This window comes from Nerophis ophidion, linkage group LG06 (assembly GCF_033978795.1).
Source record: "Nerophis ophidion isolate RoL-2023_Sa linkage group LG06, RoL_Noph_v1.0, whole genome shotgun sequence".
In the NCBI taxonomy this organism is placed as follows: Eukaryota; Metazoa; Chordata; class Actinopteri; order Syngnathiformes; family Syngnathidae; genus Nerophis; species Nerophis ophidion.
This window is the reverse complement of record NC_084616.1, coordinates 52,633,420-52,657,928: the sequence shown is the minus strand read 5'-3', so window position 1 is coordinate 52,657,928 and position 24,509 is coordinate 52,633,420. Positions and strand designations below refer to the sequence as shown.

General features: G+C 39.3%; 1 protein-coding gene across 1 annotated transcript in view; it reads left to right on the top strand.

Moving 5' to 3' along the window:
* The first annotated feature begins 9,786 nt into the window (after positions 1-9,786).
* The window catches only part of LOC133554911 (sodium- and chloride-dependent taurine transporter-like), a 53,614-nt gene continuing 38,891 nt past the window's right edge, over positions 9,787-24,509 (top strand). Inside the window, exon 1 of the mRNA XM_061904183.1 lies at positions 9,787-9,992. The gene's annotated coding sequence lies outside the window, so the exon portion shown is untranslated. The remainder of the gene's footprint in view (positions 9,993-24,509) is intronic.

Here is a 24,509-nt window from a genome sequence, read left to right as displayed (position 1 = left end):
TGCATCGGAAAAGGCGATCTCTTTATCGGATTGTCTTGTAAAGGCAGACAGGTGGGCAGGCAGTCACAGTCCTAAACCAAGGCTCACCTCTCAATTCTTCATAAACACAAGATGTCGTTCAGGCTTATCGAGCAGATATGCTATGCATGGCAGCAGCTCCTGGAAGTGTGTGACAGGCCAATGTTTGCACTTAACATAGCCACAGTAATATGGGATTAGGTCTTACATGCAAGTATTAGCAGGCAGGGCGCACACAATTAAGTGAGCAGTGGTCGTATTAGTCAGCGTTGACTGCATGCAACACTTTTGTGTGGAACAAAACTGCTATCATGACATCCATCCAGTTAACATGGGTTATGCTTTTCAAGAATCCATTTGATGTCGTGAGACGGATAATGTCATTTTGGGGTTAGTGGTCATGTAGCCAGTATGCGTAAAACATGGCTCTGCAGAAACAAACGGTGTCTGCATGTGAGCAAGGATTACAATGTCACGATGTGACCGCTCTGACCTTAGACAGATCTCTAACACAAGACAGAGAAGAGGGAGTCTCAGATTAAATGCATTAACAAGGATGCTGAATGATGCCAACAATAAACCAGTAGAGGTTATCATTGATGTCATTTCCTACAAACCCTGTTTCCATATGAGTTGGGAAATTGTGTTAGATGTAAATATAAACGGAATACAATGATTTGCAAATCCTTTTCAACCCATATTCAATTGAATGCAGTACAAAGACAATATATTTGATGTTCAAACTCATAAACTTTATTTTTTTTGCAAATAATTAACTTAGAATTTTATGGCTGCAACACGTGCCAAAGTAGTTGGGAAAGGGCATGTTCACCACTGTGTTACATCACCTTTTCTTTTAACAACACTCAATAAACGTTTGGGAACTGAGGAAACTAGTTGTTGAAGCTTTGAAAGTGGAATTATTTCCCATTCTTGTTTTATGCAGAGCTTCAGTTGTTCAACAGTCCGGGGTCTCCGCTGTCTTATTTTACGCTTCATAATGCGCCACACATTTTCGATGGGAGACAGGGCTGGACTGCAAGCGGGCCAGGAAAGTACCCGCACTCTTTTTTTATGAGGCCACGCTTTTGTAATACGTGCTGAATGTGGCTTAGCATTGTCTTGCTGAAATAAGCAGGGGCATCCATGAAATAGACGGCGCTTAGATGGCAGCATATCTTGTTCCAAAACCTGAATGTACCTTTCAACATTAATGGTGCCTTCACAGATGTGTAAGTTACCAATGCCTTGGCCACTAATGCACTCACATACCATCACAGATGCTGGCTTTTGAACTTTGCCTCGATAACAGTCTGGATGGTTCACTTCCCCTTTGGTCCGGATGACAGGATGTCGAATATTTCCAAACCAATTTGAAATGTGGACTCATCAGACCACTGAACACTTTTCCACTTTGCATCAGTTTATCTTAGATGATCTCGGGCCCAGAGAAGCCGGCGGCGTTTCTGGATGTTGTTGATTAATGGCTTTCGCTTTGCATAGTAGAAATTTAACTTGCACTTACAGATGTAGCGACAAACTGTATTTAGTGACAGTGGTTTTCTGAAGTGTTACTGAGCCCATGTGGTGATATCCTTAAGAGATTGATGTCGGTTTTTGATACACTGCCGTCTGAGGGATCGAACGTCACGGTCATTCAGTGTTGGTTTCCGGCCATGCCGCTTACGTGGAGTGATTTCTCCAGATTCTCTGAACCTTTTGATGATATTATGAACCGTAGATGTTGAAATCCCTATATTTCTTGCAATTGCACTTTGAGAAACGTTGTTCTTAAACTGTTAGACTATTTGCTCACGCAGTTGTGGACAAAGGGGTGTACCTCGCCCCATCTTTTCTTGTGAAAGACTGAGCATTTTTTACGAAGCGGTTTTTATACCCAATCAGGGCACCCACCTGTTCCCAATTAACCTGCCCACCTGTGGGATGTGTTTGATGAGCATTCCTCAACTTTGGCAGTATTTATTGCCACCTTTCCCAACTTCTTTATAATAATAATAATAATAATGGATTGGATTTATATCGCGCTTTTCTATTGTTATATACTCAAAGCGCTCACAGAGAAGTGAGAACCCATCATTCATTCACACCTGGTGGTGGTAAGCTACATCTGTAGCCACAGCTGCCCTGGGGTAGACTGACGGAAGCGTGGCTGCCAGTTTGCGCCTACGGCTCCTCCGACCACCACCAATCATTCATTCATCATTCATTCACCAGTGTGAGCGGCACCGGGGGCAAAGGGTGAAGTGTCCTGCCCAAGGACACAACGGCAGCGACTTTGATGTCAATAAGTGGGAAGCGAACCTGCAACCCTCAGGTTTCTGGCACGGCCGCTGTACCCACTACGCCATGCCACCCCTACTTCATTGTCACGTGTTGCTGGCATCAGATTCTAAAGTTAATGATTATTTGCAAAAAAATATATATGTTTATCAGTTTGAACATCAACTATGTTGTCTTTGTAGCATATTTAACTGGATTAAGGTTGAAAAGGATTTGCAAATCATTGTATTCAGTTTATATTTACATCTAACAAAATTTCTCAACTCATATGGAAACGGGGTTTGTACTTTAGGGGGGTGTTTTCCTTCCCCAATTTTCTTTAGCTACTTTGCATTCAAGGATTGTGTTTGTCGACAAATAGTGAGGGTCCACCCTTTGCATTTTTCCCGTTTCCCCTGCCTTTGGAATTGAAAAAAACCCTTTACTGAGCTTGTTCTTCTTGGCAGGGTGACCCCAGCGCTGAATGGTTTTGCTCTTTGCTTATATTTGCCTGCAAAGCTGATGGAAGACATTGGTGTTAAAGTTGATTTTGAAATGAAGCAAGTCAGGCAGCGCCCATAAAGAAACAAGTATTTGACAAACTTTATCATAAAATGTTCGATTAGCCAACTTGTTTTCAGTGAGCGGTTAAACAGCAATCCATATTTGATATTGACCTTACCATTGCATATGATCCTTCATGTGTCATGTGTCATTTTTGGACAGGCTTGCACATTTGCTTGCACATATTCTACCCTTGACATATTATGTTTCACATCCCATTCCCACAAATTATGTATACACCCTGTGTCTGGATAATACGCACACGCACACACTCAATGTGCTATCATCTCTTTCGCATGGATGATGGTTCAGATTAGTGCACACACAGTAAAGAATGTGTCTGTATGAGGGCCATTTTCCTCCCCAGGATACAAAATTCAAGATAAAATTAACAGTAAAATATTTGTTCCTATAAAAGCATAGTTCCCAGAGCCTTGATCTAATTGCATATTAACAGGACTGTTTGCAACATTTATGCAGATGCCTTTGGTGCGCTAACTTTCCAATGTGTTTTAAGCAGTATGTCCCTTGGTTCAACTTTTAGCACGTAATGACACACGCCCGTGCGCAACACACACGCATTAGCTTTGTGTGTTGTTAGCCAATGATAATGATTTATTAAAGTGTATCTACTAACATTAGCTATAATAAAATATACATTCGGGGCAGCACGGTGGAAGAGGGGTTTGTGCATCTCACAATACGAAGGTCCTGAGTAGTCCTGGGTTCAATCCCGGTCTCGGGATCTTTCTGTGTGGAGTTTGCATGTTCTCCCCGTGACTGCGTGTGTTCCCTCCGGGTACTCCGGCTTCCTCTCACTTCCAAAGACATGCACCTGGGGATAGGTTGATGGGCAACACTAAATTGCCCCAAGTGTGCGAATGTGAGTGCGAATGTTGTCTATTTGTGTTGGCCCTGCAATGAGGTGGCGACTTGTCCAGAGTGTACACCGCTTTTCGCCCGATTGTAGCTGAGATAGGCACCAGCGCCCCCCGTGAGCCCTGAGGGAATAAGCGGTAGAAAATGGATGGATGGAAAATATATATTCTATCATAACAAAAACATGACTGCAAATTGTTAGTTCTGTCTTTGGGACGTGCTCCCTTATTCAGAAATGTTACATTTCTTTAAAATATTTGTATAACACCTTATCTCAATTATAATTTATCAACCAATTTAGTTAAAATGTCAACATAGTCCTACTACCTATTTCTAGAATATATATATATATATATATATATATATATATATATATATATATATATATTTATATATATATATATATATATATATATTGTATATATATATAAAAATATATGTTTATATATATATATATATATATGTTTCCCACACATTCATTTATTTGTGGCGGCCCGCCCTGAAAGAATTACGGTCGCAACAAATAAAAAAAAATAGATAAATAAAATAATAATAATAATATATATATTTTTTTCCGGCTTTTGACTCGCTTGACCGCTCATAAAAGCAATGGGACTCTGTGTGTGAATGGAGCTTGTAGTTACATATTATATAAATATGTAAATATTATATAAATATGTATATAAATATGTACATTAAGTGTTGTAATTATATTCCATTTCCGCGTTCTTCTTGGTCATCGCCGCCGCTGCTGCCACCCATCCTCCTCCTCCCCCCGCCCGTTTATATTTACATCTAACACCACCACAGACCTGTGGGAAACACTGAATTCCCAAACAAGGATGGGGCGAGGGTCACCAATTTGTAAGCAAATTGTCGAACAGTTTTAGAACAACATTTCTCAACAAACTATTGCAAGGAATTTAGGGATTTTACCATCTACGGTCCGTAAAATCATCAAAAGGTTCAGAGAATCTGGAGAAATCACTGCACGTAAGCGATGATATTACGGACCTTTGATACCTCAGGCGGTACTGCATCAAAAACCGACATCAGTGTGTAAAGGATATCACTACATGGGCTCAGGAACACTTCATAAAACCACTGTCAGTAACTACAGTTGGTTGCTACATCTGTAAGTGCAAGTTAAAACTCTACTATGCAAAGCAAAACCCATTTATCAACAACACCAAGCAATGTCGCTGGCTTCGCTGGGCCCGAGCTCATCTAAGATGGACTGATGCAAAGTGGAAAAGTGTTCTGTGGTCTGACGAGTCCACATTTCAAATTATATTTGGAAACTGTGGACGTGGTGTCCTCCGGAACAAAGAGGAAAATAACCATCCGGATTGTTACAGGAGCAAAGTTCAAAAGCCAGCATCTGTGATGGTATGGGGGTGCATTAGTGCCCAAGGCATGGGTAACTTACACATCTGTGAAGGCACCATTAATGCTGAATGGTCCATACAGGTTTTGTAGCAACATATGTTGTCATCCAAGCAACGTTATCATGGACGCCCCTGCTTATTTCAGCAAGACAATGCCAAGCCACACTCAGCACGTGTTACAACAGCGTGGTTTCGTAGTAAAAGAGTGCGGGTACTTTTCTGGCCAGCCTGCAGTCCAGACCTGTCTCCCATCAAAAATGTGTGGCGCATTATGAAGCGCAAAATACGACAGCGGAGACCCCGGACTGTTGAACGACTAAAGCTCTACATAAAACAAGAATGAGAAAGGATTCCACTTTCAAAGCTTCAACAATTAGATTCCTAAACGTTTTTTGAGTGTTGTTAAACGGAAAGATGATGTAACACAGTGGGTAACATGCGCTTTCCCAACTACTTTGGCATGTGTTGCAGCCATGAAATTCTAAGTTAATTATTATTTGCAAAAAAAAATAAAGTTTATGAGTTTGAACATCAAATATCTCGTCTTTGTTGTGCATTCAATTGAATATGGGTTGAAAAGGATTTGCAAATCATTGTATTCCGTTTATATTTACATCTAACACCATTTCCCAACGCATATGGAAACGGGGTTTGTAAATGTTTTATCTATTGGAGACTGTACTTTTTTTTTTAATTGAATCGAATTATATTTATATAGCGCTTTTCTCTAGTGACTCAAAAGCGCTTTACATAGTGAAACCCAATATCTAAGTTACATTCAAACCAGTGTGGATGGCACTGGGGGCAAGTGGGTAAAGTGCCTTGCCCAAGGACACAACGGCAGTGACTAGGATGGCGGAAGCGGGAATCGAACCTGCAACCCTCAAGTTGCTGGCACGGCCGCTCTACCAACCGAGCTATGTGTTTAGAGAGTAGCTAAAAATGAGCTACCACTACTTGAAAAGTCCAGTTTGGAGAAACATTTGATCTTGGATAAAAAGTATAATCCTCCACATTCATTCATTCAGCAGAGTATTAAAACAGCATTCTTGCATCTGACCAAGAAGACAACACAAACACTGGCTCCCTCGCTGATAAAACATGGTAGCAGCATACATTTGTAGTTTGATTACACTTACATTTAAAAATTAAACATACTTGATATTTTACAGCAGTGTTTTTCTACCACTGTGCCGTGGCACACTAGTGTACTGTGAGATATTGTTTGGTGTGCCGTAGGAGATTATGTAATTTCACTTAATTGGGTTGAAAATATTTTTTGCAAACAAGTAATTATAATCCGCAAATGTGCCTTTGTTGAGTGTCTGTGCTGAGTAGACCTCGGCAGAGTAATACTTTTCCATATCAGTAAGTGGCAGGTAAAAAGGTATCTTACGCTTAAACCAAAAATAAACAAAAGGCGAGTGCTGCTAAGAAAAGGTATTGAACCCTATGGGATGGCTATGCAAAACAAAGCTAAAACTGAACTGGCTGCAAAGTAAACAAAAACAGAATGCTGGACGACAGCAAAGACTTACAGCGTGTGAAGCAGCAGACGGCGTCCACAAAGTACATTCGTACATGACACGACAATCAACACCAAAATAGGAGCGCAAGACAAGAACTAAAACACTATACGCAGGAGAAAATAAATCACGGCGTGACATGACAGGTCGTGACAGTACACTTACTTTAAGACAAGAGCTGTAGTGATGCATAGTTGGTTATGGTTTGACTTCATATCCAATGATTGCGTGAACAACTTTTTACCGTCAATATAGGCTGCTGAGTTCCATTTTTTTATGTTTTCTGCTGGTGGTGTGCCTCGGGATTTTTTCAATGAAAAAAATGTGCCTTGGCTCTGAAAAGGTTGAAAAACACTGCTCTGCATAGTACAAACTAGAAATTAATGGTGTGAAAATGTCTCAGGAAACATTATTTTGGTGAAAATGCTACCGGCAGCCCAGCCAGTAAGCCACGTACGCATCCTCTTTTTCCTCTATAATGCTCGAAAGTGCACGTAATTTTGCAAAGCAATGTGGGGTTGCAATACCCATTTTTGTTAGCCAGAAGCTTTTTTTTTTACCTGGCTTCACTGTACCTGCAGTAATGTGAGAGAGAGCAACAAACTAGATTAAAATAGGTCGTACAACATAAACAAAATCAAGGGACCGTACCCTATTCCAAATACCTGGAAAAAATCTATTAAATTGGTGAAAGTGATCCTTATGAGCACATCCAATGGACAAGAGATTTTAATAAGCACATCCAATGGACAAGAGATTTTAATAAGCTGCCTCCATTGTTGAAGCCAAACATGTACAAAAAATTGTCAAAGGAGTCAGTTTTTATACCAGTGAATGCAAAATTTGCATAATCTGCGGCTTTTATTTTCCATGTGTACGAGATGGAGTGAGGGCGCCCAGCCTCATTTCACAGGCAAAAAACCCCAAATATACTACTTTGAAATACTTCCATTACTGTGGTACTGCTTCGAAAATAATACTCATTCATTTTTGTGCTGACTCAGGACTAATTGTAAACAGACATACGCTTTTTTCCAAAATACTGTACCCGCAGCTGGCTTGACTAACCCCGCCCGCCTACTACTGTAGGTGCTATGTGTGAAGCACAATAAAACATGTTTTCATTCAAACTTACTAGTCTGAAAATGTTGTGAACACATTAACGTTAAAAGTGATGTTTGATCGTCCCACGGCTGCTATTCAGACTATTAGCGATCTCTTTATTAGCTCATTAATCCAAGTTCCTTGGCTTTGCTTTCACGCTGAAAATGTTTACAGTGCACCTGTTGAATATTATCAGATTTTTGATGATCAAGTGGCACCGATCAGACTGTTTTGTATTACAATACAGTGATTCTAAAACTGTGGTATGACGCATGTACCGCCAGTGGTACGCGGGCTCCATCTAGTGGCACATCAAATAATTACTTAATAAAATATTTAAACACTTTGTTACTGTTCAAACTGTGCATAATGTTACAGTGGCCAAAACATTAAATTGTTTATTTGACTTTGTCATCATTTTTCTATTGTGCACATAACAATGTTGTTTTTGTTTACACTTCATATGCAGTATGCAGTTCAATCAATCAATCAATTATTATTTATATAGCCCTAAATCACAAGTGTGTCAAAGGGCTGCACAAGCCACAACGCCATCCGCGGTACAGGGCCCACATAAGGGCAAGGAAAAACTCACCACAGTGGGACGTCGGTTAAGAGTGAGAAGTTTGGTGCGGTCTCTTTAAGTGACCTTCAGGAGATTTACACAAATGTGAGGGTTTGTTGTGACCGCCTTTTTGAGTCTCTTTGATGTAAGCAGTCATTCAGTCCCGTCTTTAATGGGATAAACAGAGCACACGTTTTTGTGTGTCAAAAGATACTTCAAGTTGTCTTGTTTTCGGGTTGCAAGCGCAACAAAATAAACTTTTAAAATAACACCTCTGTCTTGTTTTATTGAATATTTAGGCCTATTATGCTACTGTTTTTTAATGTTGATCATTACGGTGGCATTTGCAGCCTTAAGTGTTTTGTGAGGCGGTACTCGGTGAAAAAGGTTTGAGAACCACTGAATTTAATATGAGATTTGATAAAGTTAACAATACGATATTTGACAAGAATGCTCAGTTTTAACTCATTTATTTTGTAAGTAAAATGGAATATTGGCCTACTGGATATCAGGGTTCCCCAACCCTTTTTCCACGAGGGACCGGTTTAATGTCTGCATTATTTTCACGGACAGGCTTTCTACGTGTGGCAGATAAAAACTGACAAAAAATGAGCATGAAAAATTTGCCTTTTGGCTACAATCAGGCACATTAACATTTTATTTATTCATTAATGTGCACTGTCCCATGGCCTATAACAAAGAAGTTGTAATATACATCTATTAACAAGCTTATCGGTGTGTTTAGTGGGACAGGCGAAAGTGAAGTCGTAGAAAATGCGGTAGTTTATAAATTAATTATCGTTTCTGTGCGGCCCGGTAGCAAATGCATCACGGACCAGTACTGGTCCCCGCACCTGTAGTTGGGGACCAAGTTGTGCCATATGTTTCAACTAGTTGTCATCATTTAATAATGAATGCAATATTTGTGTTGATTAGTTTTAGAGTAATACATTCAGAGGAACACGAAGGTCCTGAGTAGACGTGGGTTCAATCCCGGGCTCGGGATCTTTCTGTGTGGGGTTTGCATGTTCTCCCCGTGACTGCGTGGGTTCCCTCCGGGTACTCCGGCTTCCTCCCACCTCCAAAGACATGCACCTGGGGATAGGTTGATTGGCAACACTAAAAATTGGCCTTAGTGTGTGAATGTTAGTGTGAATGTTGTCTGTCTATCTGTGTTGGCCCTGTGATAAGTTGGCGACTTGTCCAAGGTGTACACCGCCTTCTGCCGAATGCAGCTGAGATAGGCACCAGCCCCCCCGCGACGAATAAGCGGTAGTAAATAGATGGACGGATACAGGCATTTTTCAACGAGTAATTGAGTGATGCAATGATGACTTGCAGGTACAGAAACAAGTAACGCAGCTGAAAGAGGTTATTTCCTAAATGCATAGCCCACATTAACACAAAGTGTCAATTCAGAGCAAAATGCATTTATCTGTATTTTTGTGAAGGGGTTCCACTCACCGAGTCCGCCAGGTGCGTTCACGTCGACTACCACTTTAAGACGTTGTTGCGAGAAGAAGCTGGTGATTTTCCACTCAAAATGATAATGAAGGCGAGCGGCGCCACACAGCGTCATGGTCACGCGGGAAAATTGGCTTAATTGTTTCAATCAACGGTGAACGTGAGAGAGACGACAGGAAGAACAATACACATCTTCATCGACAGGTAAATGCTTTTTTGGGGTGTTTTGTACACGCAGACAGAAAGGAGGATTGCAAATTTCACGTTGATAAGCCAAAATATATATAATTTATTGTCATGACACAGTGTATCCGTTATATTATTAATGTTAGCTTATTCATGCGTTTTGTCCTTTTATGTACTATTTTATTTGTTATATTTGTGCAGTAGCCCTGCTGCAAACACGCACACAAAAAAGCTTTGGTCATTGAACTCACTTTCCCCTGTGAAGCCGATAAACCGAATGTTACGTTCACTGCTCGGTGCTCATTGCTAAGGACTGATTGGGATGCGTTTAGGGTCACATTCTCCACACTAAAACCCAATTGAGTGATTTATTTATCAATTAAAGCAATGCATGATATTAACTGCTACTAATCCCATCGCTGTGAATATTTGGAATGACCTTTAACAACCTCAATATTATCTTATTTGCTAAGTTTATGTATCCAAATCCCTAAATATTGCTCCCTTGCAAAGTGATATTGTTCTTCTTAATGATCGAACATTAAAAAAATACAATGGAAGTAGAATTGTCTCACATCAACTTATATATACCTATCAATATGATATCAATGAATATGCATATAATAAAAAATGTAATATACAATTAAATTTTAAAAAAGTATAAATAAATGCATATTTGTAAATATATTTTTGAGATTTGAAGATAAATACAAATAAAATGTATAAATATAAAAATGTGACATACAAATAAATCAAGAATGTGTATAAATAAACATGTATTTGTAAATATATTTGAGATTTGGACATAAATATGCTTGATTTTGTATTTGTATTGAAACAGAATAAACTAGTTTATTTTGTTTTTTAATAGCCCATCTCCTTCACCCCTCTTATATTCTAATTAAATCAATTTATACAAACAGTGTTGACACATTTCGTGCCAAATAGTTTTTTTTTAATTTTGGTTTTTCACCCTGAGTGATTGACAATAGTAGCATCAGCAGTCCAAATTCAAGGGTTGCCACCTATTAAATAAACTGAAAACCCACAACAGAACAATTTTAGTTGGTATTAATTTTGCTGATAGCAATGCACATAAATGTAGAAATTGTGTGCCATGTGCACAATAATTTACACAGGGAATGTTAAAGGTTACATAACGGATGTAGTCCAGCATGACACGGGCCAAAATGTGATGGATTATGTTGTCATGCAGAGCTTATGGGGTCAAAGATTTATATATATCTTTGTGTGTGTGTGTGTAGTAAAGTGCATGTCATCATCTGATCCCTTTTCCCATGTTAAACTGTCCGAATCATGTTGAAGAAACTATTGGGTTTTAATTGACTACTTTACGCCAGCCGTCCTCAGCGCATATCTAAACAGACCACAAACACACTTCCTTATTAGGCTTTGCTATAGGATGGTAATGGACTTGTTTACAGAGCCCAGATAATAGGGCATTTGTCATGGCAGGATGAGGGACAAACATTTCAGATGGCCTGTATTCCACAAGCTATTGCAACATGCTCATTAACAAAGATGCTCAGATTCTGAAGTGTTTAGGAGAAATCATGGGGTTGATGTTTGTTTAGGAGGGACCGTTTGAGGACTGAGCATGGACAGGACAGGAGTCCACCATGGTTACAGAACAGTGTGTGTCAACAATTTGTCACATTCAGCAATATGCTTTACTGAGGACGTACTGTAGGTCAACATGGCAGCTTCTTTTAGATCTTACTCAAAGGCCTACTGAAATTAGATTTTCTTATTCAAACGGGGATCGCAGGTCCATTCTATGTGTTATACTTGATCATTTCGCGATATTGCCATATTATTGCTGAAAGGATTTAGTAGAGAACATAGACGATAAAGTTTGCAACTTTTGGTGCTGATAAAAAAGCCTCGCCTTTACCAGAAGTCGCAGACGATGACGTCACAAGGGTGAGGGCTCCTCACGTCCTCACATTGTTTGTAATGGGAGCCTCCAGCAGCAAGAGCTATTCGGACCGAGAAAACGACTATTTCCCCATTCATTTGAGCGTGGATGAAAGATTTGTGGATGAAGATATTGATATCAGAGGACTAGAAAAAAAAAAAAATGCGATTGCATTGGGACGGATTCAGATGTTTTTAGACACATTTACTAGGATAATTCTGGGAAATCCCTTATCTTTCTATTGTGTTGCTCGTGTTTTAGTGAGATTAAATAGTACCTAATATTCGGAGGGGTGTGTCCACGAGTGTCTTGCGGCCAGTCTCTGAGGGAAGTCGACGTCAGCTGCATGGACGGCGCAAGAGGCGACTTTTTACCACAATTTTCTCACCGAAACCTGCCGGTTGACAATTGTTCGGGAACCATGTTCGCTTGATCGCTCGGATCCATAGCAAAGCTTTACCTCCGGGAATTTTAAACAAGGAATCACCGTGTGTTTTTGTGGCTAAAGGCTAAAGCTTCCCAACTTCATCTTTCTACTTTGACTTCTCCATTATTAATTGAACAATTTGCAAAAGATTCAGCAACACAGATGTCCAGAATACTGTTTAATCGCGCGATGAAAAGAGACGACTTTTAGCCGCAAATGGTGCTGCGCTAATATGTCCTGACAGTCCGTGATGTCACGCGCACGCTTCATCATTCCGTGACGTTTTCAACAAGAAACTCTGCGGGAAATTTTAAATTGCAATTTAGTAAACTAAACCTGCTGTATTGCCATGTGTTGTAATGTTAATATTTCATCATTGATATATAAACTATCAGACTGCGTGGTCGGTTGTAGTGGGTTTCAGTAGGCCTTTAACATGTGGCTGAGATGGAAGCTGTCTCTGATCACATCACTATGGTCTTGCAGATGTTCAGCATAATGCTTCTGGAGGAAGTTGCATTCTCTATATGAACATACATAATTCACCGATAAAATAATGCAGTAGGTGCTGAAATTCATCTGTTAATTTGCTTAGTTAAACGCAAACATATACATTGCAAAAAAATGGCCTTATCTTCTGGAACAGGTTAAAATATTAATAAGTAAATGAGCGGATTTCAAATTGTGTGCTTCCCCCCGGAGAACAGAACACAACCACAGACTCTAACTCTAACACCACAAAAACCGATACAATTTTTTCATATGGCATTTTCAGCTCCCTCCCATTGTTGGTTCACCATTGGAATGAAGCAAATGTGTTCATTTTTCCTATGACAACCTCTAACTAAAGTTAGCTAAGCAGGTTTGAAAAATGTTATTCTTAGTTTTTCTCAATCTGCTGCATCACCCTGAGGTCTTTTGGTGCCTCCCAGGGGTGGGGTTGGGCATTGTTTACATGACAGGTGTCGAACCCAAAACCCATGGGCCAGATCTGGCCCTCCACATCATTTTAACCTGGAAAACTTGGGGATAATACACGTATATGTCAAAAATACTTTTATCTTTTTGATATATCTCCATTTTGATAGAAAAAAAAAATACATGTACCGTATTTTCCGGACTATAAGGCGCACTTAAAATATTTATTTTTTTCTTTCTCAAAACTCGACATTGCGCCTTATAACCCGGTGCGCCCAATGTACAAAATATTTCTGTTTTTATTCGGTACATGTGTGACCAGTAGATGGCAGTCAAACATAAGAGATACGTGTAGACTGCAATGTGACTCAAGTAAACAGCACCAACATTTTTTATGTTCCATTGAAAATATAGAACATATACACGGCGTTCAAAAGCCGATCAAATGTTTTAGTCCGACTTTGGTGAGCTATGAAGTCGCACCGCTTGATGGATTGTACTGTGCTTCAACATACGAGTATAATTATGATGTTTGTGTATAAGGTAAGACATATTGTCTAACGTTTTGTTTCGCAATATTATACAGAAGCAACTTTTCTTACCTTCTGGTACCTGCTGATCTGTATTTGGGATCTGCATAAGTCTTGAAAAATTGCGCGCATTCACCTGTGTAGTCTGCCCAGTAGTCGATAAGCTTCTTCTTTTTCTCTATCTTCTTATTATGGGACATTCATCATCGGCTGTTGCCATTTCAATACAAAGTAGTGTAAAGTTCTTTCTTATATCTGCCATGAAAGCAGTGTAGTGAGTTTACATTATTCACCCAAGGATCTCTAGTTATTAGAGAGTTCGGGTCAGACGGTTTTCACGGGACACATTTCCGGCGGATGAGGAGATGCTGCTCCGTTATTGATTTAAGTAAAGTGTGAATGTCATTAAAACAGTTAGCTCCATCTTTTGACACTTCTTGCACTCCCGCTCTTGCACATTTCACCGCCACAACAAAGATGACTGAGGGAAGACGCTGCCGAAGGTGAGCCACGTAAATAAGACCGCCCACAAAACGGCGCATCCTGAAGCGACTGTCAGAAAGCGGCTTGAAGATGGTCTATAAAACATAATCGAAAACACCATTACATGTTATGTAAACCACAAGGAAGTGTTTTCAATATAGAAAAACAATAAAATAACATGACTCCTTTTTAATGCGCCCTATAATTCGGTGGGCCCTATAAGTGAAAAAAGATTAAAAAATAGACCATTCATCGGCAGCGCGCCTTATAATCCGGTGCACCCTATGGTCCGGAAAATACAGTACTACATGCAGTTGCATGGCATATGTTTTAAACTTTAATATTATTTAATAATGCAACAGATATTGTAAATCATACATTTAAAAAACAATGTTAAAATAAAATATTTATCTATCTGCTGGATTTATGATTTCTAAGCAAATTATCCGTCAAATTTTACACTCTAAAAACAACCGTAAATTTACAATGAATATAATTGGCAGCTACGTCACCATAAATTTACCGTAAAAGACAGTGTTACTGTTTGTCCATTTGCAGTTATATGCTGTAAAAACAATCGTAGATTTTACAGTAAAATTCTGGCGACTACGCTGCCAGTAATTTTCCACAAAATTGACAGATTTTCTTTTTACAGTGTACGTAAAAAAAGTCTAATGATCAAATGCATAGGCAACTGTGTAACATAATCATGCGGTGAATTCTTATAGATTTATATTCATATTTTATTAACTCTTACATGCAGCCCTCAACGAAAACAAGGTTGACACCCCTATTTTACATGTTAACTGATACCGGTGCCAAAACGGTACTTTTGAAACGGTTTTGGTGCTAATTGGTGCCCAACAGTTAAGAAAAACACAAGTTTGGTCGAAAATAAAATATTTTTTATAATGAAAATAAATTAAAACATTCAAAAATAAATACATTTTAAAATCCACAACAAACATGCAGACATTTATTCAACAAACATTTATTCACAATATACTTTAGAAATAACATTAAAAATAACAACAGTAATAATAATAATAATGAATAGTGAAGTAAGTTGTTTTTCATCCAGTGAGATGAATAAGATTATTAGTAAGTTCAAAATGTTTATCATGATTATTCTTCGTTGTAAACACTTGGAGTTTGAACAGTTTCTTACATTGGATCATATTAGTACACTGTTTGATTCCTTTAAAGTACACCATTCCATAATTTAAATTCACATCCCTGGGATCGGGGTCTTTCTGTGTGGAGTTTGCATGACTATGATATCCCCTTGACTGCTTGGGTTCTCGCTGAGGACTCTGGCTTCCTCCCACCTCCAAAGACATTCATCAGGGGATAGGTTGATTGGCATATTAAATTGGCCCTAGTGTGTGAATGTGGGTGTGAATGATAGTTAGTGTTGGCCCTGCAATGATTTGGCGACTTTTCCAGAGTGTGTTCCGCCTTCCGCTTATGTGTAGCTGGGATGGGCTCCGGCACGCCCATGACCCAGATAGGGACAATCGGTAGAAAAGGGATGTATACTGATATATTAAAGGTTTTAAATGTTGTACGTGCATACACATGTTTTAAGTCAAAATGTTCTCTCATTTTATATTTCTCCTCTAGAGTTGAGAAGAATTGTTGTACATTATTGGGTAGCAGATTATGGTTTGCTTTGTACATAATTTTAACATTTTGCATATTCACTATATCGTAGACTTTCAATGTTTTGGATTCAATAAACAAAAAGGCCTTGAATTTTCTCTACATCTAATGTATTTACTTTTTTAACTGATCTTTTTAGCAACAGAATTATTGACTGAAGCAGACTTTTGTAGTTATTTCCCCATATTTCTGCACAATAATCAGAATCAGACATACTATTATTAATGCCCGATGGGAAATTAAAATTTTCAGCACAATCCCATTCAAGATCAGACAAACATTACAGAACAGGATTGCTGACAAAAAGGGTGAGATACAGGTAAACAAGTGGGGGGGAATGGGAGAAAAAAATAAAAGATTAAAATAAAATAAAAAAATCGGTCTAAGCCTGGGGCCCTGGATGGAAAGGGGGTCCAGACTGAGGCCACGGGAAAAAAACAACTCATAGCCATAGTACACATCCCTCTTACATGTGTGTAAGAGGGAAACATCAAAGAACACATGAAAGACATTAAAGTAGTGGAGCTGATGTAACTAAAAACTTCTACATACAGCTATGAATAAAAAAGTAAAAGAAACATATACACTGTGGTGGCCTCTGCGGTGTTCCACGCTGTCGTCTGCTGGGGTGGATAGAGCATGGCCAGAGACAGGAGCAGACCCAACAATGCAACCAAGAGAGCCGACTCCACTCTCGACCAGTGTCCAGTCCACATGGATGAGGGAGGACACATCCAAGGAGACTCGAGGTGTCCGATACCTGCTCATTCAGCCAAAACACTGTGAAGCTTGTCCATACCGGTCCATACTCAGTGCTAGCTCCGCAGCCCTGTCTCTTCATCCGCATCTCCTCCGTTCTCTCCAAACTGACTCCGGTGTGGCAGCGACCCAGCAGCTGGTCTCCATGGCCAAAGCAGATCCAGAAGTCCACAGAAAAGCACCGACACAAGAGCACAGAGCTCCTGCCAACAGCAGCCACTACAACAGCGCCATCTTGGGAAAAAAAAAGACAAAAAAAATATAACTCAGATAAGGTAAAACTAGTGAGCAGTGAAGATAATGAAGTGATTTTTAGTCTAATACATATTTTGCTTTATTCATTATTGACATGTTTCTTGTTAATTTACGTTGTATAATTTTACATGAGGTTTCCAGTTTATTTAATCATATATTATTACACCCAAAAATGTTTTAATTTACTCTTTTAATGTCTACACCTTCTATTTTGTATTTGTGTTTGACTCTCTGTTCTACTGTTTCCAAATAGCATTATTTTAGTTTTACTGAGATTCAAACATAGTCTGTTTTTGTCAAACCATATCTTTTAATTGTATAAATTTCTTCTGTTAATATTCATATGAACTTCTATGTGTTGTCTTCTGAACAAAACACAGCTGTATTGTCTGCGAATAATACTAACTTTAGATGTTTTGTAACTTTACTAATATCGTTTGTATAGAGATTGAAGAATTTTGGTCCCATTATTGATCCCTGTGGTAGGCCACGTTAAATATGTAGGGTGGAACGTGTGTTTACCGAGCTTCACATATTGCTTCCTGTTGGTTAAGTAGCTTCCTATCCAGTTTAAGACCAACCCTCTGATTCTATACCGTACTAATGTTTTGATTATATTATTGTGTAATTGTGTCCAATGATTTAGTCAAATCCATAAATACTTCTGCTGCACACTGTTCACCATCTATTGCATTGGTAATTTCTTCTGTAATTTCGATGAAAACCATCAATGTTGAAATATTTGGTTCTCTGCAAATATTCTTTATTTGTTTATGAAATTGCCTAATTTGTTGTTTAGGAAATTGTGGAAGTGAAGAAACAGGTATATAATTTGTAAATTGATGTTTGTCTTCAATCTTAAAAATTGGTACATCCATCCATCCATTTTCTAACGCCTGTCCCGTCCGGGGTCGCTGGAGCCTTTCTCAGCTGCATTCGGGTGGAAGGCGGTGTATACCCTGGACAAGTCGCCATCTCATCGCAGGGCCAACACAGATAGACAGACAATATTCACACACTAGGGCCAATTTAGTGTTGCCAATCAACCTATCCCCAAGTGCATGTTTTTGGAGGTAGGAAGAAGCCGTAGTACCCGAGAGAACCCACGCAGTCACGGGGAGAACATGCAAACTCCACACAGAAAGATCCTGAGCCAGGGATTGAACCCAGGACAACTCATGACCTTCGTATTGTGAGGCACATGCACTATTCACATCCACCACCGTGCTGCTCTAAATTGGTACAACTAAAGCTATTTTCATTTTGTTTGGGAATTTGCTTGTGTGAAATGATAATTACTGATATACATTAATGGACCACATTGGAAACAAGTCTTTTGGCTTTTTGTGGCATCCACTTGCCTTTTTAAAGCATTACATGGATTTAATTTTTAAGATATCAATAAACTTCTCAATCAATCAATCAATCAAAGTCCTAGGACCTCTTCAATAACCTTCTTTATCGTTTCCATATCAATTATGCTACAGTCAATTGAAGCCTGGGATTTCCATTTTTTTAAAATTTTAAATACTGTATTTCCTTGAATAGCCGCCGGGCATGCAATATGCGCCTGCTGCTTTGAATTACTGCCGGGTCAAACCGGCCCCCCAAATTAATAAGCACATGCTTACTTTTACCACCAGGTCAAATTAGTGAAGTCATGTGTGATGATTCCCCTGTCGATCATTTCAAAATGGCGGAGAAGCATTATGTTGCTTTTACTATGTGTAAATCAGGGGTCTGGTTCCACAGCCATACAGATCACACTAATGGTTGTGATATAAAACAACTTCAACACTCCTACCAATACACGTCACACTCCGCGAACCCACATTAAACGATGACAAACACACTTCTGGATAACATCGGCCCTGCAACACACCACTAACTCAACACAACACCTACCCAGAATGCAATGCATCCACGACTCCTGGCTACACCATACACCCGCTAGCACCAAACCCCATTATGGGCAATCCCTATGCTGCCTTTATAATGTGTTACAGAGCCAATGTTCTCCAGAAATGTGTTTGGTGTGAGTTCACGGAGTGTGGCGCACACCAGCAAGCGTGTTAAAGCTGCCTACATCACAACCATCAGTGTAAAACGTATGGCTGTTGACCAAGTCCATCCATCCATCCATCCATTTCCTACCGCTTAATTCCCTTTTGGGTTTGCGGGGGGCGCTGGCGCCTATCTCAGCTTCAATCGGGCGGAAGGCGGGGTACACCCTGGACAAGTCGCCACCTCATCGCAGGGCCAACACAGATAGACAGACAACATTCACACTCACATTCACACACTAGGGCCAATTTAGTGTTGCCAATCAACCTATCCCCAGGTGCATGTCTTTGGAAGTGGGAGGAAGACGGAGTACCCGGAGGGAACCCACGCATTCACGGGGAGAACATGCAAACTCCACACAGAAAGATCCTGAGCCTGGATTTGAACCCAGGACTGCAGGAACTTCGTATTGTGAGGCAGACGCACTAACCCCTCTGCCACCGTGAAGCCCAAGTATGCAATGGAATCTCACACAAAAAGCAGGGAAATGCATGTGTTTGGTGGGCATGCAGACAGCACGGTGTAAAGGTGAGCGTGATGACATACTGCACATCAGTGGTACCCAACCACCGAGCCGCAGACGCTGAATCAATTTTTATAAAAACATTCTTAACACACTCAACTTTTTGCTGCATGTCTGTTATAAGCACATGGGTGAGAAGAGGTTTTGAAATTATTAGTGCCTGCTTACTTTTACCGCATGCTTTGAATAAGCGCAGGAGTGAGAAGAGGTTTTAATTTAATTAGCGCTCGGGTGGGTTTTCAAGGTAAATTAGTTAGCGCCCCGGCGGCTTTTCAAGGAAATACGGTATTTCCTCCTGTGTTAGTCACGTTCATGTGGAACATTGAGATGGGATTTCTATTTATGGTGTCATTGAAGCCCTCAATTTAAACTGTCTGGAATCCTTTCCTTCAAATTTGGTCCAATATTTACAAAGTAATTATTGAAGCTTTCATCTACTTCCTTCATATTGTCATTCAGTATTTCCCCCAGAATATTTGTTAATTAAGGTGGTGTCTCTCCAGGTGGACGAACGGGGAAGGGGCTGGGTGGGTGTATGGAACAGTTTAATTTGGCCTGTCGCCACCATCACATCTCCATCTCATCGCTGCCTGGGAGGGAGGGGGTGCAATAGACTACAGATTGTGGTGAAGTAGGCCGGTTTAGTCGCGTGAAGAAGCCGGTTGTGTTTTCCGCTCCGTATGCTGAATGGCACTATACGATATATATCCTTCCATCCGTTTTCTACCGCTTATTCCCTTTTGGGGTCGCTGGGGGCGCTGGTGCCTATCTCAGCTACAATCGGGCGGAAGGCGGTGTACACCCTGGACAAGTCGCTAACTCATCGCAGATACGATATATACCCCTTTTTTTTCCGTAAAGTAAAAACAAAACATAAAACAGTCCCAGATACCTGAGATACTAAGTATGCCATTATTTTGACTTACTAAAGATTGACTTACTAAGACAAAATAATGAATAAGTCAAATTAATGACTTGCTTTAAATAAGTGTTTGTAATAAGCGTTTGAAAAAAAGAATTAAAAGTGGGGCCTTTGCTGACATATGCGCAACTCATCATGCTTAATTAATTACAGCATTTGGGAAGCCTGTAGTAGATTTGTATCATATAAATGTTCTGTTTTTATCAACATGTGATGGCAGGGACCCTGCCATTCAAAACTAGGCTGCTACATTACTAATGATTAATGTAACTATAGCTAAAAAAAATAATACAATAGCAATAGGAGAGACTATTCATCCCTGAGCACCATGGAGTTCATGTAAGCTTTATGATGCAGTTACATTATTATATCAACTATCAGAGACAGAAACTCTTCATTTAACATAATGTCCTTTTTGCTGCTTCAACACAGTTAAAGGTAAAGTGAAATAACTTTGTTTTAACTGTAGGGCATAATGCTTGTCTTTCTCTCAGACAGACAGGGCTTTGCTGTCCATAACACACACACGCAAGCACGCATGCACACACCACAAAATGAGGTAGCGTTACGCTGAAACCTAAATTAGCCTTCAATTATTTTTGTTATAAATCTTCTATATAATGTATTCTTTGAGCAAGCATTTTTAATCTTTTTGTCATCCATGGTTGATTGTTCTTTTTCTGCTTTCTACTGAGTTGTTTCTATGGACATTATTTATGGACGGTGTTGAAAAACTTACCATATGCTAGCCTTCTTTAACATAATTTTCATTGTACACATTGTCCCAATTGTGCTTTTCTAGCTCATTTTTGAAAGCAATCATACATCCTCTTCTTAGTGCATAGTCTCTGTAATTTCTTTTTGTCACCCATGTTCCTCTTCTTGTAGTTTCTATCATAGATTTTGAACACTGACAGATGATCACTAGTGTCGGTTATAAGTAAAGCACTTGTAGTATTATTATCAAAATCATTGGTAAAAATATTATCAAAAAGTGTAGCACAGTGTTTTGTGAATCTGCTTGGCTTTTTGATTTTAGGATACAAACTGATGCTATATATTGTATCAATGAAATTATCAATGGACTTTTACTAATCATGGTTCAATACCTTTAATATTAAAGTCACCACATAAGAAAATTTCTTTTTGACCCACGTCCACAAAATTTGCCTTGACTTAGACTTAGACAATCTTTATTGTCCACAAGGGGCAATTTGGTTTGCAGCAGTAGTCATTAAAAACAAGGTACAACAGTAAAAACGAGGTACAAGAGTAAAAACAAGGTACAAATACATAAAATGCATACAACATACAAACCATCATGAAGGCATCGAGCTTAAAACTAAAAACATTTGTAATACAATAAAAACTAATCATCACATGTCACTTTCCACTAAAGTGACTGCATAACAGCTAAGCTTGTTCAAGAAGCTCATTTATCAGTTTTAGATCCAGTTTGAACTTTTAGAGTCTTTGTTGTAGAAGTTTTTTATTTTGTTCAACAATCTTTAATGTTGTTTAAATAATTTCTATATTGTAGGTGGATGCGCTCCTAAATCCATGTCTTCTTGTTTTGTGGTCTCTTGGAACTTTGTAGTGTTGGTGTTGAATTTAGGTGTTTGTTTTCCATCAGACGCCATTATTACCGTCGTTGTCAAAGCACTGTCAACTTTAAAATGTGCCAGGTCCTTGATGTCAATGACAATAAGTACGCTTGCTCCTGGACCGCCATTCAGCTAGATGTACAGTATATTTTAAAGTGGGAGCTGCAAGTTTCCTGAAATTTTCCCTGCTTTTTTGGCATTTTCAGAATTACGTTTTGTGAGATGCTCATTCATGTTCACATTTGTACCCTTTTGTTTCTTTCCCTGTTTCAGCAGTGACATTTTATACCAATCTAATACATTATTATTTTTATTTTAGATTTTCTGTTAACAAATTTCAAGAGGATAGCCGCAGTGGTGGTGTTGTTTCCTCCATTCAGTGGGTTAAAGTTATTTGATGCAATAGAGCGGTTTGGATTTTTTCACATTTCACACAATTCTTTGCCGATATCCATATTGAAGGGTGGAAGTTAGTGAAACACTAATTGTCGACGATAATTTATCAAGTATTATTCATAATGCGGACAACCTGTGCCATTGGCAACTGCCATAAACAAGGTGGGAGAGATATTCTGAGCTTGTTTCGCATTCCTAAGCGCATTTCTGGACAAACATAAGTTTTGGTTGGTTGGTTGGAGTTAATTTTGAACAATTTCAGTATGATACATCACACATCTTTTCTATAAAACATACATTAAGTGGCTGAAAAGAGGAGATAATGGCAAAGGTGAGCATGGATCACTATAATCAACCGAGATGTGAAATGCAGACGTCTGTTCAGACCATTTCAGGTAAAACATTTTGTAAGTAAAAAAATATCTCAAATGGATAACAGTCCCGCTTTGCATTAGCTTGATGTGCTTGGTGGAAGAAATTTGATAGTAGTTTAATTAACAATAATAGTACTTACTTCTCTTATCAGGACATTAGCTTTACATAAAACACAAATGAAGCAACATGAGAACAGTATTCTCTCAATCCTACAGTCAGTGTGCTGAGATGACAATAGATTGGTTATCTGTGATTTTTGTGGGTGTCAAACTTGGGTCGTATAATTTCTGAGAATGCATTACTCTCAACTGGCTTGACTACACAATGTCCACTGGGTTTATAGAGATAAACGTCACAAACACATCCACAGACAAAGCAATTACGTATAGCTATCTTGACTCTTAATTTTGAAAGTATTTCAAAGTGTAAAATGGTCTTGTTTGAACAATTAAGTAGTTTACAAAGTCTGTGGACGATATCGTGCATGGTCTCTGCTCCACTCAGACTTGTCGATCTTGTATGGATTCTTACATATGGTATGTATGTAACAACCATGATAGGTTGTGTGAGTATCTGAAAAGAAAAATTGCACACGTACAAATACAGATTTTACCCTTTAATTTGTGTTTTGCTCCTGAAATAAATCCATCAAAATTTGATCAATCTAGAGTAAAATAGTCTGGATAACATGTTTGAAATAAACTTAAACCATAACCAAATAGACAAGGGATTGACGCGGAGGTGTCACTGATCACTCTGTGCGTGCTGATAGTTGTGAGTGTGTGTCCCTGCCTCCTGTGCAATGCACTAAGAGGAGTGGGGCTGTGTGTGAGCTCCAAGTCTTGCAATACGGAAGAAAACAAGATCTTAGTCGGAGTCAGTAAAAGTCAACGTTTTTTTTTCAGCACCTTTTATAACTTGACACAAACTACACTGCACACTAATAACTACCAGGTTCAGAGGTAATATTGAACAACCAATCAATGATTGATGTAACAAACTTGCCTTCTAAATACCCCATTTGTTGACAACGTTCAGCCATGGAAGCACATTCATTTTATTTATTAAGCAGAGGTAACACAAACCAGTGAAAGATTCAAAAGAGCTGTCATCAGAACCAAAAAAATGTTGCTGCGAGCCTGCAGTCAGTTTACGTGGCCTACCACCTTGTGGCTGAGTTACTCTGTGGGGTTGTTTTTCAAGAGTTGGGCTTGGCCCCTTAGTTCAAGTGAAAATAACTTTGAATGCCCCAGGATACCAAAACATTTTGGACAATTCCATGCTCCCAACCTTATGGGAACAGTTTGAAGCAGGCCCCTTCCTATAACAACATGACTTTGCAGCAGTGCACAAAACAAGGTCCATAAAGACATGGATGACAGAGTCTGGTGTGGATGAACTTGACAGGCCTGCACAGAATCCTGACCTGAACCCGATAAAACACCTTTGGGATGAATTAGAATGGAGACTGAGAGCCAAGCCTTCTCGACCAACATCAGTGTGTGACCTCACCAATGCGCTTTTGGAAGAATGATTGAATATTTCTATAAACACACTTTGCAACCTTGTGGACAGCCTTCCCAGAAGAGTTGAAGCTTCTTCTTCTTCTTTCGTGTAACGTCAGATGTCCAACTCTGTGTCGAGGGCCGTCCATATAAGGGGCAGATGTTGATTTTAG